The sequence below is a fragment of the Giraffa tippelskirchi genome, chromosome 12 (genome assembly GCF_054371585.1).
Source record: "Giraffa tippelskirchi isolate mGirTip1 chromosome 12, T2T-mGirTip1v1.2.pri, whole genome shotgun sequence".
Lineage (NCBI taxonomy): Eukaryota > Metazoa > Chordata > Mammalia > Artiodactyla > Giraffidae > Giraffa > Giraffa tippelskirchi.
In genome coordinates, this window is record NC_137286.1 from 31,723,188 (window position 1) to 31,742,772 (window position 19,585).

The window sequence follows — 19,585 nt, forward strand, 5'->3', positions numbered from 1 at the left end:
GAAGGAAAGAGGATCAGGGAGACAATCCTGAATAGAATGTGTAGTTTCCAAAATACTAGTTCTCATATGAGAAAGTAACAGCATCATCTTAACACTGAGTCACCATCAGCAGAAATGAGAACTTGAGAGGTTAGCTAGGCATAAAGAAACAAAATATGATATATATTTTCACATAAACTAAGTTTGTAAAGAGTAAATACGTATGTTATTTTCATTTCAGGAAATAAACTTGGCACTTAATTAAAGACTGAGGATACAGGGGTGAACATCTCTGTTTATTAATTGACAAATGTTGCTGATGCAGGATTAAGCACGCTGCATGTATCATTGCTGTTTCTTACATCAAACTCGAGGTAGATATTATGAATATCATCAACCTTCAGCAAATCAATAAACAGGATTGTCAAGATTATATCAAGTCATTGTTAGTGGCTGGTTAGTAGATATCAAACTCAGATCTATTTGCCTCTAAAAAAGCCAAGTAACTGCTTTTTATTTGTTAGGCCCTAATATCTTTCAAGGGTTTCCCTGGAGGATCAGATGGTAAAGAATCTGCCTGCAATGCAGGAGACCTGGGTTCAATCCCTGGGTCGGGAAGGTCCTCTGGAGAAGGAAATGGCAACCCACTGCAGTATTCTTGCCTGGGAAATCACATGAACAAGAGAAGCCTGGTGGTCTTCAGTCCATGGTGTTGCAAAGAGTCGGGCATGACTGAGCAACTGAATACACATGAATACAGAATATGTTTTAAATAGAATAATATGAGAGTGGTATTCAATTGCAATAAATAGTTCCATAAGTGTCATAAGAAATGCATGAACAGAATGAGATAGGAGCAGGGACTCACTACTGCCAAAGGTCTCAGGAAATGTCATACTGAAAAGTTTTTGTTTTTTTTTTTGTTTTTTTTAAGCTGTGTTTGAGCTAGGATAAAAGTTTTGGAAGCAATGAATGGGAGGGAAGGAAGGTGTTCCAGGAGAAGGAAGTCAGAAGTCAATCCTGGGGATTATGAAAGGCTGTGGCTTGTGCAGAGGAGGTTGAGAAGCTGGACTATCTAACCACAGCATGGTTCTGCCAGGGAGCAGGTCTACCCTGGGGAGGTGGGTTGAGCCAGGACGTGAAGGCATTGCAGAGTCATGCAGTTCTATAAGTACAGAAATGCTTGTGATCAGATTTGTGTTAAGGAGGAACTAACTTAAGGGGAAATGGAGTATAGGCTCAGGGAGATAAACATGTGATGGAAAGACACAAGATAGGGGCAGGGTTGCTTTGCAAAGATCTGGGAGAAACATGATAAGGCCACAGAGGTCAAGGCACAGATTTTGGAGTCCCTCTTGAAGTGGAATTAGCAGCAACTGGTGGCAAATGGTATGTTTGGAGTGCGGATGAGTGCATTGTTGTTGTTCAGTCGCTCAGTCGTGTCCAACTCTTCGTAACCCCGTGGACTGCAGCACGCCAGCCTTTCCTGTCCTTCACCATCTCCCGGAGCTTACTCAGACTCGTGTCCATTGAATCAGTGATGCCATCCAACCATCTTATCCTCTGTCATCCCCTTTTCCTCCTGCCTTCAGTCTTTCCCAGCATCAGGGTCTTTTCTAACGAGTTGGCTCTTCACATCAGGGGGCCAAAGTATTGAAACTTCAGCTTCAGCATCGTCTTTCCAATGAATATTCAGCATTGACTTCCTTTAGGATTGACTGGCTTGATCTCCTTGCAGTCCAAGGAACTCTTAAGAGTCTTCCCTAACACCATCGTACAAAAGCATCAGTTTTTTCGGGACTCAGCCTTCTTTTTGGCCAACTCTCACATTCATACATGACTGCTGGAAAAACCATAGCGTTGACTATACAGACCTTTATTGACAAGGTAACAAAGTGCATAATTAGGTCGTTATTTTGCAAGATGAGTGGATTGGGATGACTGTAAACATTACAGGAAATTGAGGCACAGCTTCAGTGCGGTCATCAGTATTCATATAAGATCTTTCAGGAAAAACTGTGTACAGGGAGAAGAGAAGCTAGCCAAGGAGCAGAGGCCAAAAGAAGAGCAACATTTAAAATCTTCAGTATAATGGAACTCTTGGCATGTCTTCACTCAGACTTCAAGATATTTTTTTTTCTTAAAATAAATGCTCTGAATATTCAAGAAATGTAAGGTTTTAATGGAAAGAGTTCTGACGTAGTAAGATGTCAGTGCCGAATTTGCCACTAATTAATTATGTGACCTTTGGCACATCACTTAATGTAAGTCAGACTTGGCATCCTCATCTGTGAAACTAGATCTCCAAGGTCCCTGTTTCCTGCTTTCAAGTGCACTGATTGTCATTGGATTAGTTTCTTTGATTAGAGAATTTTAATTGAAGCATATCATAGGTTATTGTACAATGTGCTTCCCAAATGTTAGTGATGGGAAAAAAACATTTTAATGATGATCCCAACTTCATGACTCTAGAAATTTCAGACTTCTGCACCTCAAAGTCATCAGTAATTAGACCTTGGCATTTCTCTGTTTCTACCATTACAGAGAACAAATTCTACAGACTAGAAAGATGATGTGACACCCTGGGAGTACAAGAAAATTTGTCAGGACTAGGTAGAAGTTTCCTCAAGTTGTCATTTTAATTTAGTGACATAACGGTCATCATTAATAGTGTCTGTGAACAGAGATGCTACATAATGCAAACTTTTCTTCATTATTTGAAGAGCTTATGTTCTAAGTAGGATATAACATCTGAACATTGAATTCTTACAACAACAATGTAAAATCTTACAACAACAGTCTTCCAAAAACAATCTAAAATCACTCAGTCTCTGGGCTCTGCAATGAGGGAGGGAGATAATGAATCCCAGAACCTTTCCCCCACCCCTGGATCCTCCCATTCCAAGTGTTATACATAATTTTAAAGCCCACCATCTTATACTTAATGTTTCTCAAAGAGAGAAACTCTTGAGTTTGTCTTATAACTTATCATAATAAGATGACCCACTTTTTAAAAGGTGCCCCACTCTCTCAGAACCCAGAGGAATTCAGGTGAAGCCTTTACAAGGTGAATTAAGAGCCCAAAACACAACCTTATGCCAAGCTACCAAGTCAGAGAAAATCATTTCAACCTTCATCCAGAAATTAAATGGTTATTGATTGATATGGAAGACACTGTAACCTTTCAGATTAAATTAAGAAATGTTGCTGAACGCAATTAAAGTTTTTCTAATGTAAAGCAGTTTGCAGAGTGCATTTTTGACTAAATTCCATCTCTGAGGTTAATTACCATGTCTAGGGTCCAGGAATAATAGATTAAGTGGAAAGTTGGCTCCAAAAGTTAAAGAATGGGAAGAAGCGAGAAGTATCCAGAAGTGATTTATGTCTTGCTGATGAATTTGAGGGAGGAAAGCCAAATAACCACACCAGGCTTCTATGCTAAAGGGTTTAGGCCAAAGAAATGGTATAAAATTAAAAGGGTATTCATTTCTTCTAGTGGGACAGGGGCAGCTCCACATTTTGCTCACACTTAGAAATTCTGTCATTCTTGCTAGTTAGGCTAAAGTCAGAATGTCTTATTGAGTGTGCTGGAGACATCCTAGGCGGTGTGAACAGCTTTTGTTCTGAGGAGCTCACAGTTCTTAATGGAGATCAATATGGAAGTGATGCTGAAAAGTCTGGCCTCTGTACACAGGTGCCAAATTGAATCTTGGAGACAGAGTTTTAGATGAAGCAGAAAACAATAGCTTTACTGCTCTGCAAGGCAAAAAGGGACACAGCAGGCTCCTGTCCTGTGTATTCCAACCCAGAGCTCTTTGGTGAGGGGTTTTATGGCAATGCTTCAAGGGTGAGGTTTCTGATAAGATTATGGTGTGTACAGGGCCTGTGCTCCTCTAATCTGGTCTCAGTTAATCTTTTTTTTTTTTAATTTATTTTAATTGGAGGATAATTACTTTACAATATCATGATAGCTTTTTGAACTTCTCTGATTCCTTTAGTCTGGCTCAGGTGGTCTTTCTGGTATGAAGAAGGTTGACATCTTCCATTTGCTGGGTTTTAATTCTATAAAGTGCTTAAAGACATGGTTATGTGACTGTGCCCCCCAAGGCTGCACCATTGTTTCTTGGCTGTTTCTCTCTTAACTTTGCATCCCTTCTATTCCCAGATTAGCAACTGTTCAGATCTACCCTTTGGAATTTACCCTTTGAGAAGGTCATGGAGGCTGGAGGCTGTTCCCCACAAGAAATGGGGGACACGGAAAGGTTTCCATGCCCAGGAGCCCCATAGGGTCCTGCTCAGTTTCAGAAGCTCAGTTAACTGTGTGAAAGTGGGCAAGAAAGGATTGTAACCTCTTAACAACAAAATCTGTTTCAGACTGACAAGAGCAGGGTGATACTCTAGAGAAGCTAAAAGGACCTGAGGTTTTGTCTTGAATATACAAGATATCCAGCTTAACTCTACCCCTTTTTTCTCATCTGTAAAAATGAGTTGGGCTGAATGCTTTCTAAAGTTCTTACAGTTCTATAATATACATTAATAATATTTTAAAATTAGAAAAAATAAAACTTAAATAAACATCTTTAAGCTCAGTTATGAGTGTCCTTGCTATGATCCTGCTTCACTAGAACCATTCTAGATAGAGAGCATGCACTTTTAGGGAATCCCAACTAAACTTGTTTTCATATAAAGCAGACTTCCAAAAAGAGAAGCCAAGAATGGGCCCTTTAAAAGTGTAGCACACTGCAAAAACAGCAAAGAATATATACTAAAAAAATAGACTAAAAGGCCTTCATGACACATTCCGTGAAAAGATGCCCTCATAACTTTTACCAGTTAATTGATGCATAAAAGGTTGTGAAGATTAATGTACATCAAAATCAAAACTAAATTGAATTTTTGACATTTTTGCAAATAAAAACCCCCAAAGAATACATAGGTGCCTTTTGATTTGTCACAGCTGGAAGACTCTGAATCATGAAGCGCTCTAGGAAAGGCCATTAAATAGCGTTAGATGGTTTGTCAGTGTGAAGGAAAAGTAATTGAAGAACCAAACTGTGTGTATGGGCATTGCATTTTAAAATATTTACCAAACACAGATAAAGTGAGTCTTTTTCTTCCACAACTAAAGCACAAAGTGTTGATTAGGTAGTCAACAGGAAAATTTTATAATTTAAATTCTTTTTTTAAAAATTCAGTCAGATTAAATAATCTTTGCTTAACGATATTTCTGATCTACATTTAAAAGAAATACCATCTAAGCTATTTGCTTTTAATGGAGAGAGAAAAGATTTAAAAACCAACCACTGGTCTATGAGAATGACATTTGAAAACAGCAGTATAATATGGAAGAGGGTAAAATAAGAACCAAAATTCTTAGTATTGGTTCAATAAGACTATGAATTTTGAAAATAATTTCAGATGACTTTTTTCTGATACTCTTAGCCTCAATCATAAAGGCAGTCTTTTTTTTTTTTTTAAGAAACAGGGATGAAATAAGCAAGTGCTAGCATATCATTAAGTCAATGAGGTTCCCAATTTTATTCTTTGAAAAAGAATACAGAATACTGATAATACTACTAATGAAGTAAGTGAAGTGCTTTTTTTAGTAGATATCAAATGAGGAACATGTAGATCAACACAAGGTCTATACTGAGATTCAAACACACAGGGTCCACAGGTGCCCTAATCATAGGGTCTGTGGGCTTCCCAGTGGTCCGATGTGCCCCAGGAAGAGGTCCATTGCAGCTTATGAAAGCAGTCCAAATAGTTGGATTCACCTGATTCTACTCATAAGAACTTAAGGTTCTTCTTTCCTTCTTAGGTAGGATTTTTTTTTTTTTTTTTTTTAATATACGATTAGCAAGTAGACTTGGTTGACAAAAGCAAGCCAAGAAGCAACTTGCATTTAATAATTCCAGAAAGCTCTCCTAACTATCTCTGGTACCTTTATTTCCAGTGTTTACTTTAGTAGTTGGCAAGGTACAACTGTTCACAAGATACAAGGGTCAAAACCAAAAAACAAACCTGGTTTTGAAAAGTTAACTTTACATAAAATGGAAGGAAGGCACCGTTTCTATTCTTGGAAGAACAACAGTATTTTGTTTTAGTCACTTGCAAAGGATCTGAAACTCTAAAATTCTAAATGAGGTTAATAAATCAAGAAGAGTTAATATGAAAACAAGTTTCATAATCAGCTTGCAAATAAACACTGCTGCATATTCTATTAAGGCTAGTCCCAGAGCTGAGGCAAATCAGAGATTTTTCATATATTCCCACAGTTCAAAGCTTTTAGGTGGAAATAGATTATGAGAAAACATTTTAATAAACAGCACCACTATTTAGTAAAAATGGTAATAGCAGCAAGCAATCAAAAGCTATCTAAACAGAAAGTCCCTTCTCCCTGTATGGAGTTTTCCTCACTCTTCAGACTAACTGTATTTTCAGAATCACCTGCAAAAGAAATCTGAGACAACTAGTCATTACCCATTGAAGTTACTCCTACTTCTCACTGTGCATGAAGTACTTACTTACATCCCAGCTCTTACAATTAAGAGTCTGAATAAAGTTAGATTTCTCTGATGATTCCCCACCTTTCCCCTAATGCTAATAATCTTTAAGAACATGAACAATGTGAAATGAGCTTTCCTGCATACCTCAATGAAGATTCCATGCTTCTACATTTGGTAGGTAGATGACCGAGTTAAAAGACAAAATAGTAATTTTAGAAAACATTAATTATTTAAATTTTAAATACAAATTGTTTATAGGAAATTCAGGTAAAATTTTGTTTCTTGAAAATGCTTGTCAAAAGGTCAACATTAGATAGTAGTTGCAGCCACCCAAAAAGAGATGATAAAGTAAAAAGAAAGTTGAAAACTGAAGTGTATAATCATAGAATCTAAATTTGAGGAGAGGAGTGGGGAGCTTATTAAAAAAGACCATGAACAAGTAGTAAGAGTCATCAGTTAGGAGACACTCAGAGATAAGAGACTTATTATTTATCAAATAGGAAGACTTTTGAGTAATATAAGAATAAATAATATCCATTGGATATGGACAATATTGGTGACCCTCAAACATACTGTTTCGATGGGAAGTCATTGTAATAAACTGAAAAGAATGAGAAGTGAGGAGTTGAAAATAGTAACCATGATGCTTAGACATCCCTGGAATGCATACTCCAGGGACGGAGAGATATAGATTTTAATCCCTCCTCAAACATTGAAGGTATGGCCTTGAGCAAGTGAATTAACATCAAACAGCTATAGGTTTCTCTCTGTATATTTGGGGATAATAATAGTACCACCTAGAGTTTTGTGAAAATAAAATGAGATATTACATATAATCTGCTAGAATGATCCCTGGCATATGGTAAGTACTCAATAAATGTCAGCCCTTAATTTGAGATGGAGAAGGAAATGGCAACCCACTCCAGTATTCTTACCTGGAGAATTCCCATGGTCAAGGAGCCTGGTGGGCTATAGACCATGGGGTTGCAAAGAGTTGGACACGACTAAGCTACTAACACATTTATTTTGAGAAGAAGAAAAATATAAAGTCAAATGTGAGTAGTTTTTGTGTCCTTTGTGACTTTGTTTTGTCTTGGAATTTTTGTGAATAGATGTGTCTGTGTATATGGGTATATGAATGTTTTAGTTGGGATTAAATTGAGCCCATTTATAGGCTAAAGAAAATCAATCCATAAAGAAAAAAAAGAAGTGCCTGAATTCTGCTTAGTTAGGGAAGGAAGAAGAAACTTCAAAGAAACTTCTATCTGAGAATTGGGAAAAAAATGAGAAGGATTTCCTGATTATTTCCATGCCCCATTAGCTCTGGTTTGCCCCAGTGGGCACAAGCTCAGCTCCCTCACAATTCAGGTTGTGCTTGTCTCTCCCCTGAAAGAACTCCCATCAGCATCCCCATGATAGAGTGTCACAAAGGGCTTGAAAGATTATGGTGCATGTTTTTGAGGTAAGATACAGTCAGCTGAAGGTAAACTAAAGCCTACACAGAATGAGTTTTCTCTGGACATGACTGATATTACAGATAAGGGAGGCCAAGAAAGTGTGGTTGGTGAGTCATCTGACACAGTTCACACATTGTAATGTTCCTGCCTTTCATTAAGTCCAGTCCTTCAAAGGACTTGATAGGGGGAGGGTTTGTGAAACAAGACCACCTTTTTCTGCTATGTGGATCATAAGGCCTTAATTCCATCACCTATTCGAAATTTTCTCAAGCTGAACCATAACTTCAGCTAGTTTGGCTGTTTGCCTATGGGGTGACATAAACCTTTACCCCTGAAAGGTATGATGCCTCAGTGGTTTTGCCATAGTTGAATGGCAGTTACCATTTACCAGTGTTACTAAGTGGGAGGAAAAGGGGACGATAGAGGATAAGATGGTTGGGTGGCATCACCGACTCGATGGACATGAGTTTGAGCAAGTTCCGGGAGTTGGTGATGGACAGGGACGCCTGGCGTGCTGTAGTCCAGGAGGTCACAAAGAGTTGGCATGACTGAGCAACTGAATTGGGGGTTAAAAAGTAGCAGGGAATGCTCCAGTTAATGCCTTGGGTTCCAGATAGTCTCCTTCCTGTCCTTATATGTAGCAACATTCCTAGCATCTCATGGTAATCAGGAGCTTCTTTTTTTGTCTTCTGGCATGGACACTAGCATGGCCATCCTAAAGTGACCTGGAAATAACCATAGAATCAGAGTCAGTAGAAATCTTAAATCTAGCAGAAAACCTAAACTGTGGCATGAGATTGCAGAGGAAGTTCACTAGCCCCACACACATGCAAAGCCCTTAAGTGCAGGAAAATTAACATAATCTTCAACCAACAGGAAAAGTAGGGATGTTACCCCTTGTCAGTTCTCTGTTCTTTGATAGGAGTCACCTCTGGGAATGAAGACTTCTAGATCTACATAACTTAAGGTTGAAAACACAAATTCTGCAACTGGATCCCTGGAAATGGTGGTGAGAGGGCCAATCTTACATCCAAGGCTAATTGTCAACCTGGGTATTGTAAATTTTGAGGACACAGTACCGTATATTGACTGTTGATTTAGCACTTCAACACTCAGGGTTTTGTTTCTGGACTAGCACCCAGATGATATTTGAATAGGCTATTCTCATCCTGATTGACTGCTTCTGTGGAATACATGTATTTATGCTAGGACCAGTCTGCTCCATGGTCAACAGAGTGATTGCCATAAATTGGGTCCCTTATTTGAAGATAGTATTGTACAAAAAACCATCCCTGTCAATAAGGCATTGTGTAAGCTCTTATGTGGTGGTGGGGTAGAGGAACATGGGCAGAAAAATTAAAAGCAAATCTGGAGTAGATGTCAATCCCTCTATAAACTCTTGCTGCCACTTCCAAGGTGGATAGGTTTTGGCAAAATCTGCAAGACACCCAAATGGCTGGCTGATTTTCTCCAGGATAACACCATAGAGAGAAATCACCATTAGTCTTTGATGCTGACAGTCGGGTATTCAGGTGTGTAGTAGATAGATCAGTCTTGGAAAGAGAGTTCATATTTCTCAAACCATGTATCATTTGCACTCTGCCACCTTTGCCTTTACTCCCATGGCCTACTGTGTAAGCACTGCAATGACTAGAGAGAAAAGCTATAGCTCACAAAATAGAGCATGGGAAACCTTTCTTATACTTATACTTTGTTTCGAAACCTCTGATTCTGATTTTGAGCAAAATCTGCCCAGTAGCTGCAGGAAGTGAGTGTCTTTCTAGACGCTGCCTTGGAAGACCTTCTGTCTTTCATAGCATGTCCTAAGATGATAGTTGTCTGATCTAATGTTGTCATTTTCTTGGCTCAGGTCTTCTGAAGTGCAAAACATCAGCCAGCTTCATAATCATAAACTCAACATTGTCCACTGATGTGTCAGAACCACAGAATAGCCCAGTGCTTTGCCTTCCACTGCTGCCCCCCACCGCCCCACCCCCGCCACACACTTGGCCTATTCCGGCGCCTGTGCATCAGCCCCCCTGCTTTCCGCACCGTGGCTGGGGAGGGCCTCAGACAACTTTTGATGTGTGCCTGAGGGAGATGCTATCAGAATGAAGTGAGTCAAAACAAACCCGGAACTCCATACCTGGAGGCAGGCACATCGTAGAGACTGAAGAAGGCGCACGAGGGAGAGCCGATTCAGAGGAGGGAGGAGAATACACGGGAAAAAAGATCACATGAGAGGTATGTGGGGGATCTGGAGCTAGATTCCATAATGGCGGGGTACACAAAGAACTTGTTCTTGGACAGTAATCTTATTACATTTAAAGTTTAGTACGCTCCTACAGTATAAAGTGCTTTCCCATATACTTCCCAAATCTCTAAAAGCACAAAGGCAGAAGGCCTACAGGAAGTGAAAATCAAGAGAATCTTATCATGCCTCTCCCCAGAAATTGGAAAAATATCAGAAGAATATTTTAGAATTCTAAGTAATGGGATTTTCTTTTTTTAAAGTGAAAGTGTTAGCTTCTCCGTCCTGTCTGACTCTTTGTGACCCTGTGGACTGTAGACCACCAGGCTCCTCTGTCCATGGAATTCTCTAGGCAAGAATACCAGAGTGGATTGCCATTCCCTTCTCCAGTGGATCTTCTTGACCCAGGGATCAAAACCCGGTCTCCTGCATTGCAGGCAGATTCTTTACCATCTGAGCCACCAGGGAAGCCCCATAATATTCATAACCAAAAAGTATACAAATCCTAGGTGTATATTCACAAAGTGAGGAACCCTTTATAATCAGGACTCATATTTTTAAAAAATGAGTCTCACTAGCATCACAGAAGCCTGCTTTGTGCTCCCTTCTAATTCCTACAAAGGCAGTCATTTATTTCTAACACCATACCTTGGTCTTGCCTCTTTTTGAACCTTGCTCAAATGCAAACCCAAGTTGGGGCCAGGTTTCTCTCACGCAGCACTTTGTTTGTGAGATTCTGCAAGTTTTTTGAAAATTAAGCTGAAGACCCTTGACAGCTGTGGCTTTGTTTCCCATTTGGCTGTGAGGACCCAGACTGTGTTTTATTCATCTTTGTCTCCCCAGCACCTGGTGCAGTGCCTAAGATCATGATAAAACAGTGCCATCTCTTTTTATCCACCATAGGATTGAATACTACAAAGCCTGCCTTTTGTCAGCCCGTTATAAATGTGTGTTGATTCTTAGATGGCAAAATTATTTTAAATATTAACTTGTATCTCTAATATTGCTATTGACATCTTAATCCATAAATGCCAATCTTTAGTATATAATCTATACATGCCTGTTTTTCTTTGTCCATTTAGCTTTTATCGAGAGAGAAAATTCTTAGTTTTTCAACCGAGACTCTGAAAATAGTATTAAGTGATGAAAGGGACCTAGTGATGATGTGATAGGGAAGGAAGATACTCTGATTTCTAATATGAATACAGCAAATTGTGAGAAGGAATGAACATTACAGAAGGACTGGATTTTCTACAATCTCTTTTTACCAATGTACTTGTACCTGCATTTTTCTTTTTTTTTTTTTGGATAAACTTTGCTTAGTTACAACTGTAGACCACACTGAAATTATAGATTTGGGGATTTTGATATCATGTTTCTCAAAGATAAAAGCAAATTTTATAAATTTAAGCAAAGAACACAAAAGCTAATCAAGATTTTACAGTGACTGTAATTACTAATTATAATTATAGTTTGTTTTGTCTTAGTAGAAGCTATATATGGGCTTAAAGATCATGGAGACATTGTTTATAAGTTTTTTGTTTTTCTATAATAGAGAACACAGTCTAGCATGATTGCCATGAAAACCCATTCTCTTCATTATTGTAAGTTTAACAGTAGTGTTGACTAAAATGTATATAGCTATAACTTAGCATGCTAATGCTTACATAATAATAGCATAAGGTACTCATTATGTGCCAAGGATAATTCTAAGTACTTCATACACTGTATGTTAAAATTAAATATTTATATATTTACTTAAATATTGACATATTTAGTCTGATACAGCCCTATATGGTAGAAACTTTATCTCCATTTTACAATCAAGAAAACTGAGCCTCTTAGAAATTAATGAACAAATTCATAGACTCGAGGCAGAGCCAGAATATGAATTCAAGCTTTAGATTCTGTGGTTTTTAACCACTATGCTATCCTGCTACTGATTAAACTAAAGCAAGATTTTTCTCATTGGTATCTAGCTTTTTATGAGATTATTTCAATAGGATTCTCCTACCCACATGTCTTTTTTATGTGAACGTTGTGGAATCCTGGCAGATAATGTATAAAAAGTCTGGAAGAGGGGCAGAGAGAAGAGAAAAGATGAAGAACACCCAGATACCTCTGAGTTGGATTTGAAAGGCAGGGTGAAGGAAATGGGGAGTTCAGATAAGCCAGGTAAGTGTCTTACACAGTGTGACTCTGGGTACTGGCCCCAGCAGTAAGAAAATAATTCTGAACATACCTCCCAGAAGAAGGAATGTGAAAATTGCATAATTGTTAATAATCTAGTCTAAAATATTAATTGTTTCCACAACAACACAGATATTAAATCTTTGCTTGGCTATCAGATCATTAGAATGAGTATTAAAATATTAAAAATTAATACAACCACATTAATTTTTTTAAACAGGAGATTAAGTCACTCTAATGATCTTAAGCATTAGAATGAAAACTGAAGGAAATTAATAAAACTAAGTGACCAATTCTAGGGTGATCATATGATGAACGAATTACTAATCAAGAGAAGTGAAATCTAATTACAAAAAAGAGATATATGCTCCAAAGTGCTGGTCTATATATCCAAATTGCAATTCTGTCCCTCCATCTCTCCCCACACTTCTGTTCCTTTACGCTTTAGAAACAATGCTGGTAAAGAATTTAATTTCTTGGGCAATACATCTTGGAGTTAACTTATCCGAGACTCTCACCAGGGCCTCTAAGACTCATATGTATAAGTTTATTAATTGATATTTTATCATTAAAGAAAGATATATTATTAATTAAACTAAACTGGATGTTATAATGAAGCCCCAGACCTCCCAAATCCTGTGTGGAATTAATAATACATTAACACTTTTAGGTAATAAACACAAATTGGAAAAGTGACTCCATGTCCCAAGACACATATATGGAATCACTTATGCAACATTAATGAGCATGTAATTTATTCAAGACAAGAATTCTTAGATGTTATTCTGCATCTTTATGCAGTTTGCCATTATGTGATTGATCCAGAGCATGCACACAACATATATTCTAAGGGCTTTAACCTTCAAAATTCGAATTAAATGTGTGCACTTTGTATACACCTCAGAAAATGTTTGGCAGATTTTATAAAATATGTTTCAAAGCATGGTTGCAAGAAATCAACTTTCTTAGAAAGGCGTATTATGAGTTTCATATTAACAAGCCATATAAATTTAGCAAAACTTCATCTTATATTTGAGAGAAATATTCTGAGTGTGGATGAATCAAGGATTTATCAATTATTGTTAAATTTCCAATTAAATTTGACAGCATAGATTAGACATTGTCTATATGACAATTGGAGATTACAAAAAAATGGCATGGTATGACTGTTGTCAAAAAGCTTATAAGCTTGTTAGAAAGATTTTTAGGGCTATATAGTACAAATACCACAAAAGTATAATGTGATATTTTGTCTATTGTTAGAATGTATTTTGGTAAAAATGAGAGAGATTTCCATTTGACCAGAATGGAACTCTTGATAGAAGACTGAAGTATTATATAAAAGGCAGTAAGGCTCCTGGGTAGCTCAAATGGTAGAGTCTGCCTGCATTGCAGGAGACCAGGGTTTAATCCCTGGGTCGGGAAATTCCCCTGGAGAAGCACATGGCAACCCAATCCCACATTCTTGCCTGGAGAATTCCAAGGACAGAGGAGCCTGGTGAGCTCCAATCCATGGGGTCACAAAGTATTGGATGTGACTGAACAACTACTACTTTATTTTACATCACTTTAAGGCTCCTAAGCAGGGAGGAATAATAACAATGTGAAAGTGAATTAGGTTGTGGGAAGCTTGAATGAAAAAGTCTCGAGGAAGGGTGCAAAGCCCCAGGGGACCTAAATGAAAGTGCTCCTGTGCCCTGAACCAAAGGCAAGAATAAAAGGAGTTTGCCCCAGGGCTTAGATGTTCATTCAACAATTACTTATCATACTTGTATTGTGTACCAGGCAGAGTAGTAGGCAAAGATTCCTGACCTCCTGGAACTTACTTTCTAACTAGGAGAAAGAAGTTACAGTCAGTAAATATAATATTAAGTACATGGTTTGGTAATCCAGTAGTTTAGAAATGATAAGAGCTATGAAAAAGAAAGAGCTCAATAGGGGGGATTGACAATAAAGGGGAGAGAGTGGGCTGCAAATTTAAAAGTTAAGCAGGATAGTCTTCGTTAATAAAGTGAACTGTAGCCCCAACACGTGAATGAACGAAGTTTCAAAATGGAGCAGGGTGTTTCTGGAAGTAAAATGTAGGCAGCTGAGATGTGAATAACTTTGCTCAGGTGAGCAAAGACTTGCAGAAGTCTAGGGGATGAGTGCTTCAGGCAGAACAGTCAACACAGTGGCCCTAGGGCAAGAGAAGTGCAACTCAGAGGAGAAACAGCAAGAAATCCACCTGGGGAAGTGAGTCTGGGATGGACCCAGTCAGGGGACACTAATAGAAGATAGGATCACCAAAGTAAAGGGGCCAGATCATGTAGGGCCTTGTAGGTAACTCAGATGGTCAAGAATCTGCCTGCAATGTCGGCGACCTGGGTTCCATCCCTGGGTTGTGAAGATCCCCTGGAGGAGGGCATGGCAACCCATTCCAGTATTCTGGCCTGGAGAATCCCATGGACAGAGGATTCTGATGGGCTACAGTCCATGGGGCCACAAAGAGTCGGACATGACTTAACGACTAACACACTAAACAGTTTCAAACAGATTAATATGTGGTATTACCTTAGATCCTGAAAGAGTTATTACTCAGACTGCTGTGTTGAGGATAGACGATGAGTGGAGTTAGGAAGGTACAGATTGAAATAAATTATGAGACTGTTGCAAACATCCATGTGAGTCAGGCGGCCTGGCGTAGGATCATTCCAGTGGAAGTGGAGAGAAATAATCAGAACTGTTTCCAAATATGTGTATTTGGAAACCTCTGGAGATAGTGGGGCGACCAAGTGCTAATATAGTCTCTGGACTTGATGAGACAGACAGGGGAATGTTTATTGTCTATTCTGTAAGAGAAGGCACACAGCCAGTTCAAGGTAGCCTTGAAGACAGGAAGCCAGAGCATACATACTTTGACCTCATTCTCCTCTGATCCTTCCCTTCTCACTAGATGCCACTAGAAGGCAGGGGGCACAGTCTATCAGTGTTATCCATACAGGTCAGCCTCATTGCACCAAAAGGAGTAGTGGAGAAAAGAGGGGCTCTGGAAGGGCAAATGAAATGTAAATGGTACCCATATCCTGGAAGCTGAATGAAGACAGTGTATCAAGGGGGATGGAGTGATACATTGTGCCAAAATCTGCAAGTGCCACAGATAAGATGAGGACAGAGATCTGTTACAGGATTTAGCAATGTGGAATTTACTGAAGAGCATGAAAAGTGGAGTTCTGATAGAACATTGGGGACAAAAGCTAGATTAGAGTAAATTGAAGAGTGAATGGGAAAAAATTGAGGGCAGGGTAGGAACAACTCCTCCAGAGCTCAGCAAGAATTTCAAAGCCCTGTGCTTAAATGTTAGAGTAGCAGAAATAGTTTACATGATGAAATAAGTTGCTTCTGGATACAGATGTGGCTGGGATGTAAATGATAGTTCTATCATCATCCTTGGCCTCTTTCACCTAATGAACATCTCAAATCAATGTGGGCTGCCACGTTCGTGCCTCCAGAAGGTACAAAAGAAAGCTGGTAAAACACATATTTGCATTGTTATCTTTTTAATACACTTTGCACTGCTTTATAACTACCTCAAGAGTAAGTTGGAATAAAGAACCTGAACTGCTCATTCTTGCCTATTCTTCAATATAAAACTATAAAGCCTATGTTCTGGTTTCAGGTAAGTAGTAAAGGCTATTGTAATAATACAGGCATAAGGTACTCTAAGCCTGGTCAGGGTAGTGGAAGCAGAAATTAAAAAGATAAGATTTTGGAGATAGAGTAATTAACATGACTTGCTTTTGACCAAATGTTTCCTTAAAATTCATATGTTGAAATTCTAGCCCTCAGTGTGATGGTGTTAGAAAGTGGGCCTTCAGGAGGTAATTAGGTTTAGCTGAGGTCATGAAGGAAAAATCCTCAAGATGAGATTAGTGTCTTTATGAGAAAAGAGACTTGAGTTTGTGTTACATAATGAGAAAATGGGCATATTAAGAACAGGAAAAAGGTCCTTATTAGATACCCAGTATGCTGGTACCTTCATCTTGGACTGTCTGAGCACCAGAACTGTGAGAAATAAGTGCTTCTTCTCTAAGTCAGTCTATGGAATGTATTATACCAGCCCGATCTGGCTAATACCAAAAGCTGGCTAAATGACTGGGTAGCGGGTTGAAAAATAAGGAGGAACCAACGTTTTTCCTGGTTTTCTTCAACAGTAAGGAAAAATTGTGATTCCACAGATAGAAGCTTACAATTCTTAGTAAGAAAGCATAGGAAGGAGTTAGGAGAGCACTCCAGAGAACAGCTGGTTTGAAATAAAGAAGATTCTGTTTGTTGAGTGTAATCTATGACAAGCACTGTAATACACACACCCATGAATATCATCTGATGGAAGAGCTTAAACATCATAATGAGAGAGAGGATGTGAACTCTCACCGAGGTATTACATAAATCCCCCTGGTGGGATGCTTGGGGAGACGCAAATGGGGAGCGAAGCAACGCAGAGAGGCTGGAATCCATACCCTGAAGCTTGTGTAATTAGTCTTCAGAAACTAAATATTAGTCTTTGTGTTTGCTATTCCTTATTGTTTTTCTGCCAGTTCACGGAATTTTGATTCCTGATCTTTGTCTTTTGCATCACTAGTTTTCACTTCATACTTTTGGTTCTCTAGAAAGTTTTCTTTCTACAGCATCATTTAGGGCAGAATTAAGGTTATTGAAAGTCACAAGGCAAAGGATAGATCCTTGTGACAATTGCTATTGAGTGTTCAGAGCAAAAGGCAGATTGAAGGAGTTAAGGGTATGGCTATGAAAGATGCAAATGCAAGATGCAAAGAAATAACGAACACTCTTTATTCAAAGAGCATAATCCTCCAAGTATCCTTAAAAAAGAACCCAAAAGGGAAAAAGACCTTGATCTAGTAAGCTTTAATTTTTTGATTCATATGATGAAAGATTAGTGTATAAAACAATCAATACTTTTTCTGTATACTAGCAACGAACAATATGAATTTCAAATTGAGAAAACTATATTATTCATACTCAAATAAAAAGCAAAGTGCTTAAGAACAAATTTAACAAAAGAAGAGCAAGACCTGTGCATTGTAAACTACAAAATATTGCTAAGAGAAATTAAAGAAGATCCATAGAGAGACATTCCAGATTCATGGATTGGAAGACTCAATATTGTTTTACTTTACATTCTTATTGGAATATAGTTGATTCATGGTGTTGTACAGCAAAATAAATCAGTTATACATATATCTACTCTTTTTAAGTTATTTTCCCATATAGGTCATTACAGAGTATTGAGAAGTGTTCCCTGTGGATTCTTATTAGTTATTAGTAATTCTTATCGTAATACAGTAGGTTTTTATTAGGTATCTATTTTATATATAGCAGTATGTATATGTTGATCCCAATCTGTCAACTTATCCCTACCTTTACTTTTCTCCGCAGGTGACCATAAGGTTGTTTTCTACTCGGTGATTCTATTTCTGTTTTGTAAATAGACTTATTTGTAACATTTTATAGATTCCACATATAAGTGATATTATATGATACTTGTTTCTCTCTGTCTGGCTTACTTTACTCAGTGTGGCAATCTCTAGGTCCATGTTGCTACAAATAAGCTTATTTCATTCCTTTTTATGGCTGAGTAATATTCCATTATATAAATAAATGTGTCACATCTTTTTATCCATAATTCTGTCAATGGATATTTAGATTGCTTACATGTTCTGGATATTGTAAATAGTGCTGAAATGGACATTGACACTGAGGTACATGTATCTTTTCAAATTATGGTTTTCTCTGGGTATATGCACAGGAGTGGATTTGCAGGATTATAATCGTTTTATTTTTAGTTTTTTAAGGAACTTCCATACTGTTCTCCATAGTGGTTGTTTACACTTTATAGTTTACATTCCCACTAACAGTGTAGGAGGGTTAAGATAGCTGCTGCTGCTGCTGCTGCTAAGTCGCTTCAGTCGTGTCCGACTCTGTGTGATCCCATAGACGGCAGCCCACCAGCCCCCAACCCCGTCCCTGGGATTTTCCAGGCAAGAACACTGGAGTGGGTTGCCATTTCCTTCTCCAATGCATGAAAGTGAAAAGTGAAAGTGAAGCCGCTCAGTCGTGTCCGACTCTTAGCGACCCTATGGACTGCAGCCTACTAGGCTCCTCCGTCCATGGGATTTTCCAGGCAAGAGTACTGGAGTGGGTTGCCATTGCCTTCTCCCAAATTAGTTTATGATTCAACACAAAAGTCCTGGAGCAAAGAAATCATTAAAAGGAGAAGATAAAACTTATACCATCCACTTTCAAAACTTACTGTAAAGATTCAGTAATCAAAACTGTGCAATTGGCATAGTAATAGACAAATACATCAGTGAAATAGCAAGCAAAATCCAGACATAAACCCTTAAATTATGGTCAGTTGATTTTTGACAAAGGTGTCAAGGCAATTGATTGGTGAAAGAATATAGTCTTTTCAACAAATGATGCTGGAACAATTAAATATTCATATGCAAAAAAATAACTTAGACCCTTGCTTTTTATTGTACATGAAAGTCAAATAAAAATGTTGTAGACATAAATACAAAAGCTAAAATTGTAAAATTTTCAGAGGAAAACTCTTTGTGATCTTAGATGAGGCAAAGGTTTCTTAGGTATGATATACAAGGCACGTTCCACAAAGAAAAAACTGGAAAACTTTTACTCTTTAAAAGACACCACTAAAAACAAAATGGTGAACTGTAGACTGAGAAAAATATTTGAAAATAATATACTTAATAATCTGAAATTTATAGAAGCTCTTACAGCTCATTAATAAGAATACAGACAACCCAATTTAAAAGGTGGCAAAATATTTCACCAGAGAAGATATACAGAGGCTAACAATCATATGAGAAGTGCTCAACATTATTAGCCATGCTGTTGCTGTGTTGTTCAGTCGCTGAGTTGTGTCCAAATCTTTGTGACCCCATGGACTGCAGCACACCAGGCTCCTCTCTCCTCTCCTATCTCCTGGAGGCACTCAAATTAATCTCCACTGAGTTAGTGATCCTGTCTAACAATCTCATCCTCTGTTGCCCCCTTCTCCTTTTGCCTTCAGTCTTTCCCAGCATCAAGGTTTTTTTCAATGAGTCAGCTCTTCACCTCAGATGGCCAAAATATTTGAGCTTTGGCAACAATCCTTCCAATGAATATTCAGGGCTGAT

At 38.2% G+C, this 19,585-nt stretch overlaps 2 long non-coding RNA genes across 2 annotated transcripts in view; one reads left to right on the forward strand and one right to left on the reverse strand.

Moving 5' to 3' along the window:
• Positions 1 to 19,585, forward strand: part of LOC145530588 (uncharacterized) — a 142,316-nt gene that overhangs the window by 92,857 nt on the left and 29,874 nt on the right. Inside the window, exons 4-5 of the long non-coding RNA XR_014071919.1 lie at positions 9,816 to 10,189; positions 12,252 to 12,371. This is a non-coding gene — a long non-coding RNA (uncharacterized LOC145530588). The remainder of the gene's footprint in view (positions 1 to 9,815; positions 10,190 to 12,251; positions 12,372 to 19,585) is intronic.
• The window catches only part of LOC145530589 (uncharacterized), a 41,830-nt gene that overhangs the window by 18,474 nt on the left and 3,771 nt on the right, over positions 1 to 19,585 (reverse strand). The gene's annotated exons all lie outside the window — the stretch shown is intronic.